The sequence below is a fragment of the Schistocerca cancellata genome, chromosome 5 (genome assembly GCF_023864275.1).
Source record: "Schistocerca cancellata isolate TAMUIC-IGC-003103 chromosome 5, iqSchCanc2.1, whole genome shotgun sequence".
Taxonomy (NCBI): domain Eukaryota; kingdom Metazoa; phylum Arthropoda; class Insecta; order Orthoptera; family Acrididae; genus Schistocerca; species Schistocerca cancellata.
The window spans coordinates 832,646,433-832,666,234 of NC_064630.1; positions in this window are offsets into that span (position 1 = coordinate 832,646,433).

A 19,802-nucleotide genomic window follows, 5' to 3' on the forward strand; every position below is an offset into this window, starting at 1 on the left:
TTCACGATCGCCCCCCCCCCCCCAAAGAAAAAATCCAGCGGGATAGTGTAGGGAGAACGTGGTGGAAATGAGTTCTCTCCGTCCACCCAACCACTAGAAAGTTTAGTATACAGGAACATGCGAATAGATGTTGATCAACGCGGCGAAGCTCCGTCTTGTTGAAAGATGATTGCATGTCTTGTATCTCATATAAATTGCTCCAACATGTCCCATTCGCTTTGATTTCTGCAAAGAAGAATGCTCCAAACATCCTATCTTGCCTTAGCCCACACTAGACGTTCAGTTTATATGTATCACGAACGTATTGATTGATAGCGTGTAGGTGTTGCGAGCCCCAATCAGAATATTCTGCTAATTACCCGCTCCTGTTCAAATGGTTCAAATTACTCTGATCACTATGGTAGTTAACATCTGAGGTCATCAGTCCGCTAGACTTAGAACTACTTAAAACTAACCAACCTAAGGACATCACATACATCCATTCCCGAGGCAGGATTAGAACCTGCGACCGCAGCAGCAGTGCGGTTCCGGACTGACCACTAAAAATACATTTCAAAACTGTAATGGTGCATCACCTTTTACCTCGTTTAATCGTATTTCCAGAAATTGAGTAATTATGATACCTCAAATACTCCCTTAAACGTAAACATTGGGCACGTAAAGCAAAAATTATGTTATTATACATATTACTGCAGATCATGAATAGAAGAAATCAAGAAAATGTAAATGCTAATGAATTTGGAGGCTAATTAGTTACCATCCGGTTGCCTAATATGATAAAGCGTCTGAAAATTATACAACGAATAGTGTGTCATTAATCAAGTGACAATCAAATTAATCCCTAGTGGCGTTAGCGCAGGGTACAAAAAAGTAGAGTGCAAAAATATTTGCTATTTACTTATAATCAAGGAAACAAGTGTTATTTTATGTTGCCACTTCTACAGGCATAGAGGCAAAATCTGCAAATATATACCTGAAGGGTAGACAAGAAGGCGTCACCATTCAACTCTATATTCATTACAAAGAAATAGATAAATGTTTATTTTTGGTGCAAGTAGTATAAAACAGGCTGAAAATATGGGATTTTTAATCGGAGAAACATACAGAAATATAGTTAATTAGTGTTGAAGATCAATATCCTGAAACAGAACCCTGAAAGACACACACGTAATTGGCGATTTACTGTGCCACACATAACCTAGGCAAGGTGCAGAGTGGCTGACGAGCGGTCGCAGCAGCGGCAGCAGGTTCTTCAGGTGCAGTGGCTGGCGGAGGGACCACCCCAGTAAACAGCGCTTCTCTTGGCTGCGGAAGAGGTGGGGTGTGCAGTGGAGACTGGATTTCTGTCTACAACAATAGACATGCAGCAGACACCCACAGTAAACAATACTGCACTTCGGCAATTGCACTCACAATGAGAATCTAAACACCCAAGACAACTAACATTCAAAGTTCCTACACTTGAAAGTATTGTAATCGCAAAATACCAAAAGAAAGAAATGTGTCACTGTTCATCATACCTGATGGGTATTTTGTTTGTGAGCAATCTTGCTAGGCTGCATCGTCCTCCATCACATCATTTTTTACTTCTTTGACGTCTTCATCCTCTTCTTCTTGCACCTTTGTATGACATCTGCATACCTGTAAGCGTTCAGGCGACCTTGCGCCACTTCAGCTCTTCCTAAGTATTGGGACAAAGCTGTTCTGGCACACTCTGCATTGTTGCCAGATGTATCCAAGATGGTGGCGATGACATCATCCAAGATGGTGGCATGTACACTTGGCAACAGTGCATGACATCATCAAGATGGCTGCCATGATGTCATTCAAGGTGCCTGGTGTTGTGGGAAACTTGAATTTTGGCTGGAAGATAGCTCAATTATGCTACCTCCACCAACCTTATCCCCCTCCCCTCCCCTCCTCCAGAAAATGGCAGGAAGTTCAGATTCCATCATGATAATGCAACACACCTCTACTAACCTAAGAAAATGGCAGGAAAGAAAGGGCAGTTGGCCTACCTCCACTAACCCAAGTCATCCGACCACCACGTCTTCCTAGAGATTGGTGTGAATTTTGAATTTTGGAGGGAAGAAAGGTCACTTGGGCTACCTCTACTAATCCAAGAAAATGGCAGGAAAGAAAGGGCAGTTGGGCTACCTCCCCTAACCTAAGTCACCCGACCGCCACTTCCTCCTATGGATTGGTGGGCACAGACTCGACCTGTACTGGACATAAGTCTTTATTATTTTGTATGCACTATTTTATATAAACAATTAGAGGCACTACTACCATCTCGTGTGTTCACCAAGGGGTCTGGTCTCCAGCTGACCTAGTACACAGTACCACCACCAGAGGGTGCTATCATCACTCCTGTTATGTAATCCAAGGTGGTGAGGAAAACAGCGGGAAACAGTGTAGTCGTCATGGCATCTGGACTCCAACTGACCTAGTACACAATACCACCACCAGAGTATGCTCTCATCCCTCCTGTGACATGATGGGGGAAATGGTGGGAAACAGTGTGGTCACCATGGGGTCTGGACTCCAACTGACCTAGTACCACCACCAAAGGGCGCTGTCATCCATGACGTAATCCAAGATGGCTGCCGTGATGTCAGCTGATGATGAAAGTACCATTATCCAAGATGGTGGGAAACAGTTTGTTCACCACAAGATCTGGGTCTAGTACACAGTACCACCACCAGAGGGTGGTGTTGTCAGTTCCATCATGTAATACGAGATGATAGCCTGGGGTGGGGGAAATGGCAGGAAAAGGACTCTGCCTGTGTTGGTCATAAGTCTGCAGACAGTGTCTCCACCACAACATCTAGAGTCCAACTGACCCAGTACACAGTACTGCTGCCAGAGGGTGCTATCATCTGTCCTGTGACGTAAGCCAAGATGGTGATCTGGAGGGGGAAAATGGCGCGAAAATGGCTCAGCATGTGCTGGGCTGCTGGAGGAGGAAGTGTACTATATTTATTTTTGAACAATTTATTTGAGGATGGAGTATATTTATAACACTGATACAGAACACATGCTCTGACACGCTAGGGGTCATGTAACATGGCCCACAGACCTATAAACTGCTTCTAAATAACGCCCTGCAGACATGCAAACAACTCCTAAATTATCGAAATAATATCAGTACAGACATGCAAACTCCTCCTAAATAATGTAGTACACAGATGTGCAGACACGAAATCAACTCATAAACTGTCCAAATAATGCATAGTACAGCCTACAGACATGCCCACAAAATAATACGACAGACTCTCAATCAACATGCGCAAGCACCGTCCGCCATCCCCTCTCCACTACACAATACAGGAGGCTACAAGCAGCCCCCACAAAGTGAAGCAGCCATTAGCTGTCAAACCATGCACAGGTGCCCGTTTGGGTACCGCAAGCATGAGGCGGCGACGTCCCTTTCATACTTGGTACCTGACAAATTTGTCTCAAAATACGTGTTGCACTAGGCACCATTGCTGAAGCGACCAGACGGAAGTGAAGACCTATTTACACAGCATGCCAACACTGCCACGAGCCACCACTGGACACAAGCCAGCACAAGCCATCACTCTCACACAGCTGCTTCCTACAGCAACCAGGTGAAAGTTGCTTCACTTTTCGAGTATACAGTTAGAGTCCTCCGAGTGTTACACTAATGTCACAGAACTCCAACACTTGCTCATGCTGGTCCGATATGCAAGACACCTATGGGCAGCATGTGTGTTTTACCATTGCTGATGTGATACCTGGGGATACTGACAGCACCGAATAGCACAGGGCGCATTGTTCCTAGTGTGACATGCAAGACGTGTCTAACTGAGCCTAACGGCTGGCGTGACTGAAGCAATGCTGCGAAGTGTGCGTGCATAGCTACAAACAATCACAAGTACATCTAACAAGGTTCTCAATCTTACACTAATGTCACATGTAAAAAAATAAGAACTGAGTCGACCTCTTGGAAATTGTATAGCGTCCCAGAATTGTTAATGTTTGCCTTCTTGACGTCTCAGCTTGTATGCACAGAAATTCTTGCCCTAACAGAGCCTATTTTGGAAAATATCGCAGAATGAATGCAGTCTTCCACACAGTCCTAACGTGGTACCCCCTCCATCATGTATAAATCTTCCTGCTTTCAAAACACTCAAACGTTCCCACAGCTATGTAGAGACTCCCATATCCCAGCACAAAGGACATGACAGAATAGAGCATTATGATTGGTGCTTATCGAATTTACCCTCTGAATTACTGGTTCCACAGATGTGGAAGCACCATCCATTTATTTCTTCCTTCTGCAGACCAGACTTTCAGTGGTTATTTTACACATATCGCCATACTGAACTGACAATTAAATCTTACAAACTACCCTACATATTGTCAATTATGGCAAGACACTTACTCAATTACACTGCTCTCCAACTGAGGACTGGAGCTAGAATATTAGAATGTGAAACCATCTCCAACCCATCAACATACCACAACATACTGTACTGATGTAGTAAACATACAATTCATATCCTGCACCATACAAAGTCCACCCTTTTATGTCATTTGTAAATATATTGTGCAGACAGACAGCATAGTATGTATACTCCTGGCACTAGATATTTACCACAAGGTTCGGCGAGCATCCGTACCTGACACATGGCTACAGCACTGTCAGTGGACCGAGGCCACTCTCAGAACTGTTCTACAAATTCGGGCTGGCTTCCCATCAGCACAAACGCTATTGTTTCTGGTCCACACCTGTTTGCTGACTTGCTTTTCTCCACCTATCTCCAGACACTGTGATCACAAGAACACCAGTATTATCGCATGGTTTGCCATAATATTATGCCATTTTCTTGGTACTTCTCGTTATCAAGCACACAGCAGTACCCTACCAATCAGCGCGCACAACATAATTCTGAAGATATAGACTGGAAGTTATTTCTCTACAGACCCAAACCTTTAGCGCTTATCCCATCTGCGAGTACCCTTATCTGAGAACTCGAAAGAAATAGAGGAAACTCGTATTTGCATTCTCGAATACAGGCGTCGGTGGTGTAACAGAGTACAAATCATCCCTATAATTTATAAGGTCAGCTAAGGAGTTTCTCATGTCTAGTGAACCAGCAAACATGTCTTCCACATGTTAGATGCACGCACCACAATCGAACATCTCTCAGCTAAATAAAAGCGCGAAATTTGCAGAAGCAGTCTACTGAACAATGTACATGGGATGGAATAACGAGCCAGCACAAACGCACCTCCATATTCAATCTTCTCAAATTTCCACTTGATCATGAAAGCCATCCAACACATACTAGATATTAGTTCGCTATTCGGTCGTCTAGAGGACAACACAGTTAAGTCATCTACATTCCTACACACCAACAGGCTTCTACATTCTGACAGCTATTACCATTAATGGGAAATGTGGATCATTCCCACCACACGCCACGAGTACAGAGAATCGTCCTAGAAAACCGGTGACATATATCGTTTACCATTGTACTTACAATTAAATATTACTATCGCAGGCTCAAATGAACGACGTTCGACAATGAACGAAGTATTGTAAATACAAGTTTGCTATTAGCTGTGGCTCTGTAAATAGAAATATTCACACCATTCTTATGATTTGACATACTCTTCCCTCTGCTATCACAGTATTCAACAGTCATCTCCTTTGCACATGTTGGAACACAAACACATACTTTATAAGCCTGATGCTCAAGGTGAACCTATCACGCATCCCCTACTATTACTAAGTATAATACTTTGTCAGTAACTGATTGCCTGTGATACGAAATATTACTGAGACAACATCAGTGATTTGTGGACATGTCTCATAAGTTTTTCTTGCGAGTGTTACCACTGTGTCTTACAAAGATGGACGTAATCAGCCAGATGTTAAAAAAAACCATTGCAAGAACTACTGTATGTTACTGTCACAAGCTGTCTTGGTTCTACAGGTGCACACAAGTACCATGTTAGAAGTTATACTGGCTTGATAAGTCGAGGTATAGCTTTACCTCTGTATGAAGTGGTTTTCTCCAGACACTGAATATAAACGGTGATCGTCGGACTGTACAGTATCAGATGAACAAAGCAGTTACACGTCACCGACGGTGCAACCCCATTATGTCATGACTGCATGGATAGAAGTAATATAGAAAAATCGATAGAACTGCGAAAAATGACAGGAGAAAACCTATAAATTGGCCGAATATAAACCGAAATGCGGGAACTTGAAGACGTTCTCGCGTATCTTCTGGTGGACACACAACAATTTCTATGTGGGGACGAGTATACGGCAGCAAAAAGAATCCGAGGAAACGTCGACATGAAAGTGAAGGAAATCGGGGAAGCAGTCGATTTATTCTCCATCAATGCAGCATTATACTGTATGTCTATTGGGGTACCAGTGATATATGCGAGTTGACTACTGTATTTGACGCTTTTCAGGAAGACCAAGAATCATCTGCCTCTAAACTTACATGCATCTGTGTTAAATAATAACGTATAGTGCATGGGGTGATCGACTGAGATGCGGTTGTAACGAGTACAATTTAATGGTAGACTGATGATGCATTCTAGAGAGGTAGGAAGTTGCTGCAAGTCAGTTTTTCCAGTGTTCTGTCAAGATGCATCAGTCGTGTGACATATGCGCTCAACTCGTACACGGCCACATGTTCTGTATGTGGTTTAAAGCGCTGTCTACTTGCGTTCGTTAACGGTAAACCTGTTGGTCGTCAGAGGACTTCCATCTCATGTGTGATGAAACGTGGCACATTCCTCTAAACGAACTATAATTTATTTGATATACACCATCACCCCGTCGCATTTTGGGTGTAAAATCAAGACTTCAGCTTCATAACTAAGTTAGCGATAGTTGGTTATGAGGCGCTGCAATACCCTTGTAGACATTTGCCTGACAGATGTGCTGTTTGACAGAATGACTTGTAATTTTCACATGTCGGACACTGCTGCTGTGCGTTTCCTTGTAAGAAGTATTCGGCGTTTCTAACGACCATTCTACACGGGGCTGATGCAGTCATAGTATAATTTCCGAACGGGGTCGGATGTGAACAGTGAGCGCTATACATCGCCGGAAAGCTATATTGTACTCGTATCACACAGAGCGAAAGTTTTAAGCAAGTAGTTTTTTCGTTTTATGTTTCGGTAACATAGTTAATCGTAGAGAATCCGGGAAGAATGAGGCATGTCTTCCGCTTGAAATATATTTCTTTCTCTGGAATATTAACAGCGCTACATTCCATACGATTGATAGGTCGGAAACGCAAGCGATTTAGCATTATAGCCCGTTTTAAGTGCGGAACATTGTAGCCTTAGAATTGCGTGTGTTTATGTCCTCTCATACCAGTATCTTCCAGGTACTGATACTAGACTCTATAACAATACTTTAGAGTTGATAGCTTGGCCCGCATCTCGTGGTCGTGCGGTAGCGTTCTCGCTTCCCACGCCCGGGTTCCCGGGTTCGATTCCCGGCGGGGTCAGGGATTTTCTCTGCCTCGTGATGGCTGGGTGTTGTGTGCTGTCCTTAGGTTAGTTAGGTTTAAGTAGTTCTAAGTTCTAGGGGACTGATGACCGTAGCAGCTAAGTCCCATAGTGCTCAGAGCCAGCCAGAGTTGATAGCTTGGTTGATTTACGTAAAAATGCTTCGAACACCATCCATATGGAGCTCCATTGTGCATAAAAATTATTCGTTTCTTGTTCTGCTATTGCATCACGCCACTTTGAAATCTGTTACTATACATCGATAAGGAGTGCTAAACTCCTCGACGTGGGCGCATCTCGAGAAATCGTGTGCACTTGGAAGAGTGAGGACTCGGCAAGCTCCATTCATTCACGAGACATTGAGTGCAGCTGCCTATTTCTGATCGGTTGCAGATTAAATCGCTAATGGCGCTGCAGGGTGGTTAGGTCAATGGCAGAGTGAGGAGGCTCTTTCACTCTCTAATTTTACCTTAAGGCAGAGAGAATGCTCTGTGACTCCCATACGCAGAGAGATAGATCGTAAATTAAGCACTATGCTCAAGGTGTTAAAAATGTGTAGAGCGCTGTCTGATATACTTCGATGGTGTATGTGTTCGAGAATTACCAAATGAATGGACGTACTGCACAGTCATCCATCGATGTTCGCAATGATACTTGCAAAGTGGAGAACGGGTGGTTTAGCTATGATATTGAAATTGGGTAACATGCTGTTGCATCATTGGTCGGTGTTTAAATTACTCAAAAATTCTAAAATTGTTCGCAGTATCAACATGTAATGCTTATTATTAGAGTACAATGGTGGTGTCTTTTCCACCACATCTGTCCACTGACACGCTGTTGGTTACCACATAATGATTGACTGTCATCGCTTGTTTGAGTTGTAGAAAGATTTTGGTAGATGGACAACACCTTTTGGGGTACATGACTGCTGTATGATGAATCAGCCGAAACGGAAAATAGAGTCATCAGCTATTTCATGACTATGACAGACGAGTTTAACGCATCAGCTCGTGAATCACTTTCGGACTGTAGTTTGGAAACCATCCACAAAGCCACAAAACTACCTCAATTTGCTTATGTTGTAACTCTATTTTATTTAAAATGATCCCGTGTTTGTGGCGTGTTATGGTAGCCACAGTAACAATATGATTTAGATTGTGTGATGTCTAGTTTTCTGCGAGTGGCTGTGGAAAAGAGCGTTTTAATGTCAGTTTAGTACCTGAAACAGACCTTGAAGTCGTGGCACAAAAACAGAATGTATGGCAGTGTACAAAGCATGTTAGAAAACAATGTGTCAAACAACAACACAGTGTCACAGGGAGCATCTCTTGTGACTTACAGTATAGTTTGTTGGATACGGTCATCCTCCTACAGTACGGGTGGTGAGACCTTACACTGCCCTCTGCAATGGATCAAAAGCTGTATATTTAATAGGATCGTCCCACATCAGCAGCAGCAGTTTGACAAGTAAATTCGATGACGGACTGGGTGTCCCATTAGGATTGCTATTCTGGGAGGCATTGCAACAACTCTCTCTCTTTGCCGGATCCACATCGCAGCCTACAGTGGCGGCTAGGTGAGTTCCATATTGGGTGAAGTTAGTGGAGCTTTCAAAGTTCGTAACTTTTCTCTGTTGGATGGTACAGAATAATGATGATAGCATGTTGCACTGATAGGTGCGAATGGATGCGGATCTGCTTCGGACTGTAGTATCTGTATCTGGTTTGGAGACGCACCACAATGTGCTCATTTCCACCAAATGGTCAAAACACGGTCCTGTTGCATTAACTCAAGTCATTCTGTTTCTACAGGGGTTGCAGAAGGTGCTGGCTATGGCTTTCTCCGACTTCTGCTCAGTTCCTACTTAAATTGGAGCAATAACATGCGCAAATCTGCAGGAGTGGGAGCAGTTGCAGGATACGTAGGGACTGACTAAAACCACGTTGGAATTTTACTGTAGCTGATAGGTTGGAGAAAGGCGACTTTTCAAGATATGAGAGTGCCAGAAATGTGATTCACTTGTGGCTGTGATCCTACGCAGGACATGTGGTTGAATGGAAGGACTTGATTTCAAATCATAGATATCATTTCTAGTGGATAGCGTAACACTAGAGATCTGAAAAACTAGAGTACATTTCTTACCACTTCAATCAGCACACCACCTACTACTGTTTCTGATCCTCAATCGGACATCGCCTACAACTCAGTGGATATATCGCAGAACCTCTGACATGGTATCAAGACAGAATACGTTACACATACCGGATAAATATCTAGCGGTGTGAGGGAGTTGCAAATAACAGTTTCATACCACGTTCCTTAGCCAAAACACTTTCAAAATTCAGCGATTTTATGACGAGGTTGCTTCGTGGGTTAGGTGTAAGCGGACTGGTGGTCTGATAATACACACTCCTACAATCACCGTCTCGGTATTTTTTCCAGAAAAACTAACTAATTCGGGGGTAATGCCTTTTTTTTTTTTGGTCATCAGTCTACTGACTGGTTTGATGCGGCCCGCCACGAATTCCTTTCCTGTGCTAACCATCTCAGAGTAGCGCTTGCAACCTACGTCCTCAATTATTTGCTTGACGTATTCCAATCTCTGTCTTCCTCTACAGTTTTTGCTCTCTACAGCTCCCTCTAGTACCATGGAAGTCATTCCCTCATGTCTTAGCAGACGTCCTGCCCTTCTCCTTATCAGTGTTTTCCACATATTCCTTTCCTCTCCGATTCTGCGTAGAACCTCCTCATTTCTTACCTTATCAGTCCACCTAATTTTCAACATTCGTCTATAGCACATCTCAAATGCTTCGATTCTCTTCTGTTCCGGTTTTCCCACAGCCCATGTTTCACTACCATACAATGCTGTACTGCAGACGTACATCCTCAGAAATTTCTTCATTTAATTAAGGCCGGTATTTGCTATTAGTAGATTTCTCTTGGCCAGAAATGCTTTTTTTGCCATAGCGAGTCTGCTTTTGATGTCCTCCTTGCTCCGTCCGTCATTGGTTATTTTACTGCCTAGGTAGCAGAATTCCTTAACTTCATTGACTTCGTTCTCATTTCTACTACTTCTCATTACCTCCGTCTTTCTCCGATTTATTCTCAAACCATTCTGTTCAGCAGATCATTTAATTCTTCTTCACTTTCACTCAGGATAGGAATGTCATCAGCGAATCGTATCATTGATATCCTTTCACCCCGTATTTTAATTCCACTCCTGAACCTTTCTTTTATTTCCATAATTGCTTCCTCGATGTACAGATTGAAGAGTAGGGGCGAAAGGCTACAGCCTTGTCTTACACCCTTCTTAATACGAGCACTTCGTTCTTGATCGTCCACTCTTATTATTCCCTCTTGGTTGTTGTACATATTGTATATGACCCGTCTCTCCCCATAGCTTACCCCTACTTTCTTCAGAATCTCGAACAGCTTGCACCATTTTATATTGTCGAACGCTTTTTCCAGGTCGACAAATCCTATGAAAGTGTCTTGATTTTTCTTTAGCCTTGCTTCCATTATTAGCCGTAACGTCAGAATTGCCTCTCTCGTCCCTTTACTTTTCCTAAAGCCAAACTGATCTTCACCTAGCGCATTCTCAATTTTCTTTTCCATTCTTCTGTATATTATTCTTGTAAGCAGCTTCGATGCATGAGCTGTTAAGCTGATTGTGCGATAATTCTCGCACTTGTCAGCTCTTACCGCCTTCGGAATTGTGTGGATGATGCTTTTCCGAAAGTCAGATGGTATATCACCAGACTCATATATTCTACACACCAACGTGAATAGTCGTTTTGTTGCCACTTCCCCCAATGATTTTAGAAATTCTGATGGAATGTTATCTATCCCTTCTGCCTTATTTGACCGTAAGTCCTCCAAAGCTCTTTTAAATTCCGATTCTAATACTGGATCCCCTATCTCTTCTAAATCGACTACTGTTTCTTCTTCTATCACATCAGACAAATCTTCACCCTCATAGAGGCTTTCAATGTATTCTTTCCACCTATCTGCTCTCTCCTCTGCATTTTACAGTGGAATTCAAGTTGCACTCTTAATGTTACCACCGTTGCTTTTAATGTCACCAAAGGTTGTTTTGACTTTCCTGTATGCTGAGTCTGTACTTCCGACAATCATATCTTTTTCGATGTCTTCACATTTTTCCTGCAGCCATTTCGTCTTAGCTTCCCTGCACTTCCTATTTATTTCATTCCTCAGCGACTTGTATTTCTGTATTCCTGATTTTCCCGGAACATGTTTGTACTTCCACGTTTCATCAATCAACTGAAGTATTTCTTCTGTTACCCATAGTTTCTTCGCAGCTACCTTCTTTGTACCTATGTTTTCCTTCCCACCTTCGGTGATGGCCCTTTTTAGAGATGTCCATTCCTCTTCAACTGTACTGCCTACTGCGCTATTCCTTATTGCTGTATCTATAGCGTTAGAGAACTTCAAACGTATCTCGTCATTCCTTAGTACCTGAACTATCGTTGTCGGTGTTGGTCTGCTGTCGATTCTGATTAGAACAACCCGGTCACTGAACTGTTCACAGTAACACACCCTCTGCCCTACCTTCCTATTCATAACGAATCCTACACCTGTTATACCATTTTCTGCTGCTATTGATATTACCCGATACTCATCTGACCAGAAATCCTTGTCTTCCTTCCACTTCCCTTCACTGACCCCTGCTATATCTAGATTGAGCCTTTGCATTTCCCTTTTCAGATTTTCTAGTTTCCATACCACGTTCAAGCTTCTGACATTCCACGCCCCGACTCGTAGAACGTTATCCTTTCGTTGATTATTCAATCTTTTTCTCATGGTGACCTCCCCCTTGGCAATTCCCTCCCGGAGATCCGAATGGGGGACTATTCCGGAATCTTTTGCCAATGGAGAGATCATCATGACACTTCTTCAAATACAGGCCACATGTCCTGTGGATACACGTTACGTGTCTTTAATTAAGTGGTTTCCATTGCCTTCTGCATCCTTATGTCGTTGATCATTGCTGATTCTTCCGCCTTTAGGGGCAATTTCCCACCCCTAGGACAAGAGAGTGCCCTGAACCTCTATCCACTCCTCTGCCCTCTTTGACAAGACCGTTGGCAAATAGAGGAAACTGATATTTCCACTCTCGAATACCGATGTCGGTGATGTAACAGATTCCAAACATGCCTATAATTTACAAGGTCAACTAAGGTGTTTCTCATGTCTAGAGATCCGGCAAATGTGTCTTCCGCATTCTAGATGCACACACCACAATCCATCTTCTTTCAAGTAAATAAAGGCGCGATTTATAAGGCCAGTTTAGCTTTTAACATGGATACTTGTGTGCACCTGTAGAACCAAGAAAGCTTGTGACAGTAAGATACATTGGTTGCTGTAATCGGGTTTTTTAACATCTGGACGATTACATCTATATTTCTAAGACATAGTGGTAACATTCACAAGAGAAGCTGATGAGACAAGTCCACAAATCTCTGATTTTCTTTGAGTTTTATTTTGTATCATAGGCAACCATTTACTGACGAAGTATTATACTTGGTAGTAGTAGGGGATGCGTGATAGGTTCACATTGAGCATCGTGCTTATAATGAATGTGTTTATGTTCCAACGTATGCAAATTATATGACTATGGAATACTGTGGTAGCAGATGGAAGAGTATGTCAAGGCATAAGAATGATGCAGATATTGCTATTTGCAAGTACACCTGTCAGCGGGCTGTATTTCCAATACTTGGTTCAATGTCGAATGTTGTGTAGTTGAACCCACGATTGTAACATTTAATTGTAAATACAATGGTATAACATATTTGTAACCAGTTTTCTAGGATTATTCTGTGCCTGTATGGCCTGTGGTGGAGATGTTTCACATTTCCCATTAACGGCAGGAGCTGTCAGAATGGAGAGGCCTATGGGATAGGAATGTAGATGACTTAACTGTGTTGTCCTCTAGTCGACCGAATAGCGAACCAATACTTAGTATGTGTTGGATGGCTTTCGTAATCAAGTGGAAATTTGAGAAGATTGAATATGAAGGTGCATTTGCGTTGGATCGTTATTCTCTCCCACGTAAATTGTTCGATTGACTGCTTCTGCACATTTCGCGCCTTTATTTACTTGAAAGAAGATCGATTGTGGTGTGTGCATCTAGAATGCGGAAGACACATTTGCCGGATCTCTAGACATGAGAAACACCTTAGTTGACCTTGTAAATTATAGGCATGTTTGGAATCTGTTACATCACCGACATTGGTATTCGTGAGTGGAAATATCAGTTTCCTCAATTTGTTTCGAGTTCTCACATAAAGTTGCTTGCAGATGGGATAAGCGCTAAGGTTGCAGGTTTGTAGAGAAATAATTACTAGTCCATATCTTCAGAATTATGTTGAGCGAGCGATCGGTAGGGTACTGCAGTGTGCAGTCCAGTGCGATCCATTGCTATCACACCACTGCTGCCTAGAGTGAATGGGTGAAAGTAGCTTCTGTTTTCGAGTATACAGAGTCCTCTGAGTGTTATACTAACGTCACAGAACACCAACATGCGTTCACGCTGGTCCCATATGCGAGACACCTCCGGGCAGCATGTGTGTTTTACCATTGCTGATGCGATACCTGGGGATACTGGTTGGTTGGTTGTTTTGGGGAAGGAGACCAGACAGCGAGGTCATCGGTCTCATCGGATTAGGGATGGATGGGGAAGTAAGTCAGCCATGCCCTTTGAAAGGAACCATCCTGGAATTTGTCTGGAGCGATTTAGGGAAATCACAGAAAACCTAAATCAAGATGGTCAGATGCGGGATTGAACCGTCATCCTCCCGAATGTAAGTCCAGTGTCTAACCACTGCGCCACCTCACTCGGTTGGGGATACTGATTGCACTGAAAAGCATATGGAGATTTGTTCCTAGTGCAACTTGCAAGATGCATCTAACCATACTTAACTGCCCAGCATGACTGATGCAATGCCGCAAAGAGTGTCCGCGTGGCTACAAACCATCGCAAGCCCATCTAACAAGGTTCTCAATCTTATACTGATCTACATGGCTATGTAAAAAATAAGAACCACGTTGACCTCTCGGAAATTGGATAGTGCCCAGAAATAGTTAACGCCCGCTTTATTGATGTCTCAGCTTGTATTCACTGAAATTCTTGCCCCAACAGAACCTGTTTTGGAAAATAGCAAAGAGTAACATCGAATGCAGTCTTCCTCACAGTCCTGATGTGGTGCCCCATCCATCAAGACTCCTATTCAATTACACTGATCTCCTCCCGACGACAGGAGCCTGAATAATAGAACGTGAAACCGATCTCCAACCCATCAATGTATCACTACATTCTGTATCGATGTAGTAAACATATAATTCATATCCTGCACCATAAAAAGTCAGCCCTTTTACATCATTCATATATATATCGTGAAGACAGACAGCACAGTACATATACTCGCAGAATTAGATATTTACCACGAGGTTGAGTGGGAATCCACACCAGATGGGTGGCCACAGCACCCTCACTGGGCTGAAGTCACTGTCAGAACTGTTCTAAAAATTTGGGACACTTCCCCATGGCACAAAGGTGTTACTGTTTCTGGTTCACACCTGCTTGCTTTACCAAATGCAACTCTTTCAAGGCTGAAGGCCTCCAAACAAGAAATCTTAACACATCAACAAGATGAAAATCTAATTAAGATATCAATAAAATAATTAAAAGAAAAACATCACAGCAAAGTAGACAGAACAAACACATGCAAGGTGTAATACCAACGGCTGAAGGCCACCATTAAGTTTCAAAATTTTAGAATGCATTACCATAGACCTTTAAAACCAAAGGACCACAATGATTAAAAACAAGAAATCTTAGAAATCAACAAGACAAAAATACAACTAAAGAGGCAAATAAAATAAATAAATATAACATATCATGGCTAAGTGGAAAGCCTGAAGGCAAAGCAGATAGGACAAAAATATGCAACATGCAATACCAGTGGGTGAACCCACAATTAAGTTCCATAATTTTAAAATATGTTACCATAATCTTTTAATGGAAGAAGGCCGCAATGTTTAAGCTTGAAAGATAAGAATTAATTTTGCCAAACGTTTAAGAAAAGAGAAAAAAATTACCATAAACCTTAAATTTTAAGTAGCTGAAAACAGATAATTAAACAGTGGTGGCACTCAGAAGCCTCCAGGGAAGTCGGTTTGTCCTTGTCCACTTAGGTGAGACAGGTGGTGCACCCAACTACACTTGATTTGTTGGAACCCAACCAGGGGACAGTCATGGACCGACCGACACAACAACTTGCTTCCTGTCAGTCAGTACATGAGAATAGAAAAGGTTACAAAATGTGATAATCCACAAGTGAGGATGTATTAGCTGTCAAAATTACACACCATGTTGGACAGTGACAAGAGGTGAGGAAAGAACGCTGTCTGAAATTACGTTAGTGGCCAGGGCAGGTAACCAGAACACTAATGGCCCCAATGCAGAAAATTCCACTGGTGCACTCGAATTGTAGTCAACCACAGTAGTTAATTGCACCACATGGCGGCTAAATTACAGCAGCAGAAACACTCGGTGTTGCACACAGGAAAACCTCCCCAACAGCAAACCACCAAAACAAACCACCACAACATGAATGTACGTGGCTTGGGTAGTTAAGACCACTACTCAACTTTGACGTCCTTCGTCGGTGAAGCACGTAGCGACTGGACAGCTTCACACACGTTCCAACACTGTGCAGGGACTGCAGGCAGTCCCAGCCGACTCACTGCATGGAGATAACTTTCCTCGTCCGCAACAACCGACTGACTCTCGAAATGCCGACATCTAAAATAATCGTCAGTGTAAGTAACGCCAACTACACACAAAACCAGACAAACACTTGCACGAAGAACTGAACGATACCCAACACTAACTAAAAACACACGAAGACAAATCAGGACTTGATGCACACACACACACACAGCCGACTCATGATAGGTCAGCAAGCCAAAACGCATCGTCCAGTAGGACGACCGATTGACGATCCACCAAGATCGTGGTCCAGCTCAAGTGATGTGTGGCAGCAATGGTCGGGCAAGCCATGTCGATGCAGACATCACTGCTGCTCCAACCCGACATCACTAGTGCTGCACTGCAACTCCCCAACTGGCAGGTACGGACTGTGCTCCAGACGCATTCCACTGACTGGCACCCAAACTCGTGACCCAAACTCGTGACCCAAACTCCCACTGTGAACTCGTCTCCGACAGACAATGACCGGGAAGTCAAAGCAGTCGAGCAAAGGTACTACGAGATAGGATATATCGATATGCTCTGCTAGTGCACTTAGTGAGGTGGAAGTACAATAAAAACAGGGTGTATAAATAGATGATAATGGGAACATAAGCCACACATGGCTCATACAGTTAACGAGTTCCTTTTGTGTCTGCACTTCTGTGTACTGCAGTTTTTAGGAGGAGTTTGCATGTCTGCACTGAAATTATTTCAGTAATTTTGGAGTTGTTTGCCTGTCTGCAGAGCGTTATTTAGGAGTAGTTTACAGGTCTGTGGGCATGTGGTGTGACCCCTAGCATGTCAGAGCCTGTGTTCTTTATCAGTGTGCTAAATATACTCCACCCCTAAATAAATTGTTCCAAAATAAATAAAGTACACTCTTTCCTTAATCTATCCAGCAGCCCAGCACAGGCTGAGTCATTTTCGCGCCATTTTCCCCCTCCAGACCACCATCTTGGATTATGTTACTGGAAGGATGAAAGCACCCTGTGGTGGCAGTACTGTGTACTAGGCCAGTTGGACTCTAGATATCGTGCTGGAGACACTGTCTGCAAAATAAAGACATGTCCAGCATAGGCAGAGTCCTTTACTGCCATTTCCCCTACCCTGGACAGTCATCTCGAATTACATCACGGAATGGATGACAGCACTCTCTGGTGGTGGTACTGTGTACTAGACCCAGACCTCGTGGCAAACACACTGTTTCCCGCCATCTTGCATAATGGTACTGTGTCATCAGCTCATGTCATGGCAGCCATATTGGATTACATCATGGATGAGAGAGCCCTCTAGCGGTGGTACTGTATACTAGGTCATTTGGAGACTGGGACCTCATGGCAACCACACTGTTTCCCACCATTTCCCTCACGATCTTTGATTATGTCACAAGAGGGATGACAGCACCCTCTGGTGGTGGTACTGTGTACTAGGTAGTTGGTGAGCAGACTCCTTAGCAAGCACACTGCTTGGTGGTAGTGCCTCTAATTGCTTAAACAAAATAGTGCATGTAAAACAATAAAGACTTATGTCCTGCACAGGTCATGTCCTATGCCTGCCAATCCATAGGAGGGGGTGGTGGTCGGGTGAATTAGGTAAGGGGAGGTAGCTCAACAGCTCTTTCTTTCCCATCTTTTTCTTAGGTTAGCAGAGATAGCCCAAGTGACCTTTCTTCCCCCCAAAATTCAAACTTAGCACCAATCCCTAGGTAGATGTGGTGGTTGGATGACTTGGGTTAGTGGAGGTAGCGCTACTGCCGTTTCTTTCCAGCCAGTTTCTTAGGTTAGGAGAGGTATGTTGCATTAGCATGATGAAATCTGAACTTCCCGCCATTCTCTGGGGATGGGGAGGGGAGGGGTTTAGGTTAGTGAAGATAGCCCAATTGACCTATCTTCCCCTCCAAAACCAGCCATCTTGAATGGCGTCATGAACGCCATCTTGATGATGTCATGCAATGTTGCCAAGTCTACAGGTGCGACGTCATCGCCGCCATTTTTGATTCATCTGGCAACAATGCTGAGTTCAGCAGAAACCGTTTTGTCCCAATACTTGTCTATTCCGTTTCGTGCAGGTTCCCGTCCACATGGTTAACATTGGCCAATATGTCTTCTGATATGCTTCTTCTGTATGAGTTTCTGTCGTTAACTCGGTGTACTGTGGTCGTCTTGCATGTATATGTGTTGGTAGTCTTGCATTCTCCTCCTGTTTGCTTTGGTTGTACTTTCTCTTTACTCCCCTTGCGTCTCTTGTCTTCCATTGTGTGTGAATCTACATGGCGCCTGGTTCACAGTTCCAATTACTGTGCTAGGTGTCGCGCTACCCAACACACAACATTACTTTCTTCATACCATACTTCAATTTATTGATTTCTTACTAACTCATTTTCCAAAAATTCTGAGCACATTTCATGATATCTCTGGTAGTATAGGGGATGCAAATCTAATTTTAACTCTCATCTTTTGTGTTTCTATACTAGTAATTTTCCAAGAACATCTCAAACTCAGTGTACAACAAACCTTTTTGTTCTTGCTTCTAACACAACATGTCTTCAAGATTCTTCACATGATTTAACGAATTCTGACATTTACCTATAAATCATGTTTTAGTTTCGTAGCAGCCTCCTTCATCTTCTCTGTAACAATAATCTTCACATCCTCTAGGTGAAATGCAGTCTCCTTCAGTCTGTTTGCATCGATAATTTTCACATTCTTTTCTCGAACCTTGGACTGTTTCAAAGTACCTTCCTCGTTCATTGACAATATATCTGAATCCATACTGTGAACCTGTGCATCAGATTCAGTATTATCACTGTCTGTGGATTTTTCCCTTGTTTTGTCAGCTCAGATTGCAGCAGCTGGCATTCTGCTTGGCATCTTAATATCTGAATGGGGTATTACAATTAAGGAGTCAGAATCCGAAGCTAGTTCTAATTGTGACTCCTTACATAATGAACATTCTATGTTAGAAGGCGTATTTTGCATATCACCACATATGTCTGTAAATTTCTCCTTGTGGCCCTCTTCAGATATCTTCATCAATTTCTCTCAATCCCCGCCCCTTAACCACTGATTTTATTTCTTTCACTTAACTTACCTTAAATATCTTCGCCAATTTGTCTCGGTTCTATTCAGAAGCTGATTTTAATTCTTCCCTTAATTCATTCCTTATGTCGCTCACTGCCACTTTTTCACTCTCCTTTAATGCTTTTACATCTCTGCACTGTCCTTCAGTTTTTGTATGGCTTTCTTTTGCTTCCCCAATTTCTTTAAAATTTTATCTTGGCTTTTGTGAAATTGTTTTTCAACTTTTCTAGTTCCTTGACTAACACTGTTGTGTCGTACACACTGATACTTGGAGGTGGTGGATGCTCAGTTTTAGTACTTAGTGGGGTCCCCTCGAAACTAATGTTTTCGTTTTGTTGTATCAAAGTTTTACTTGTGCTTAATTCCGGCGTAAGTCCTATATCTACAGATTATCTGTTAGCCACGTCCTCAAAACTCGACTATTTGAATCCTAC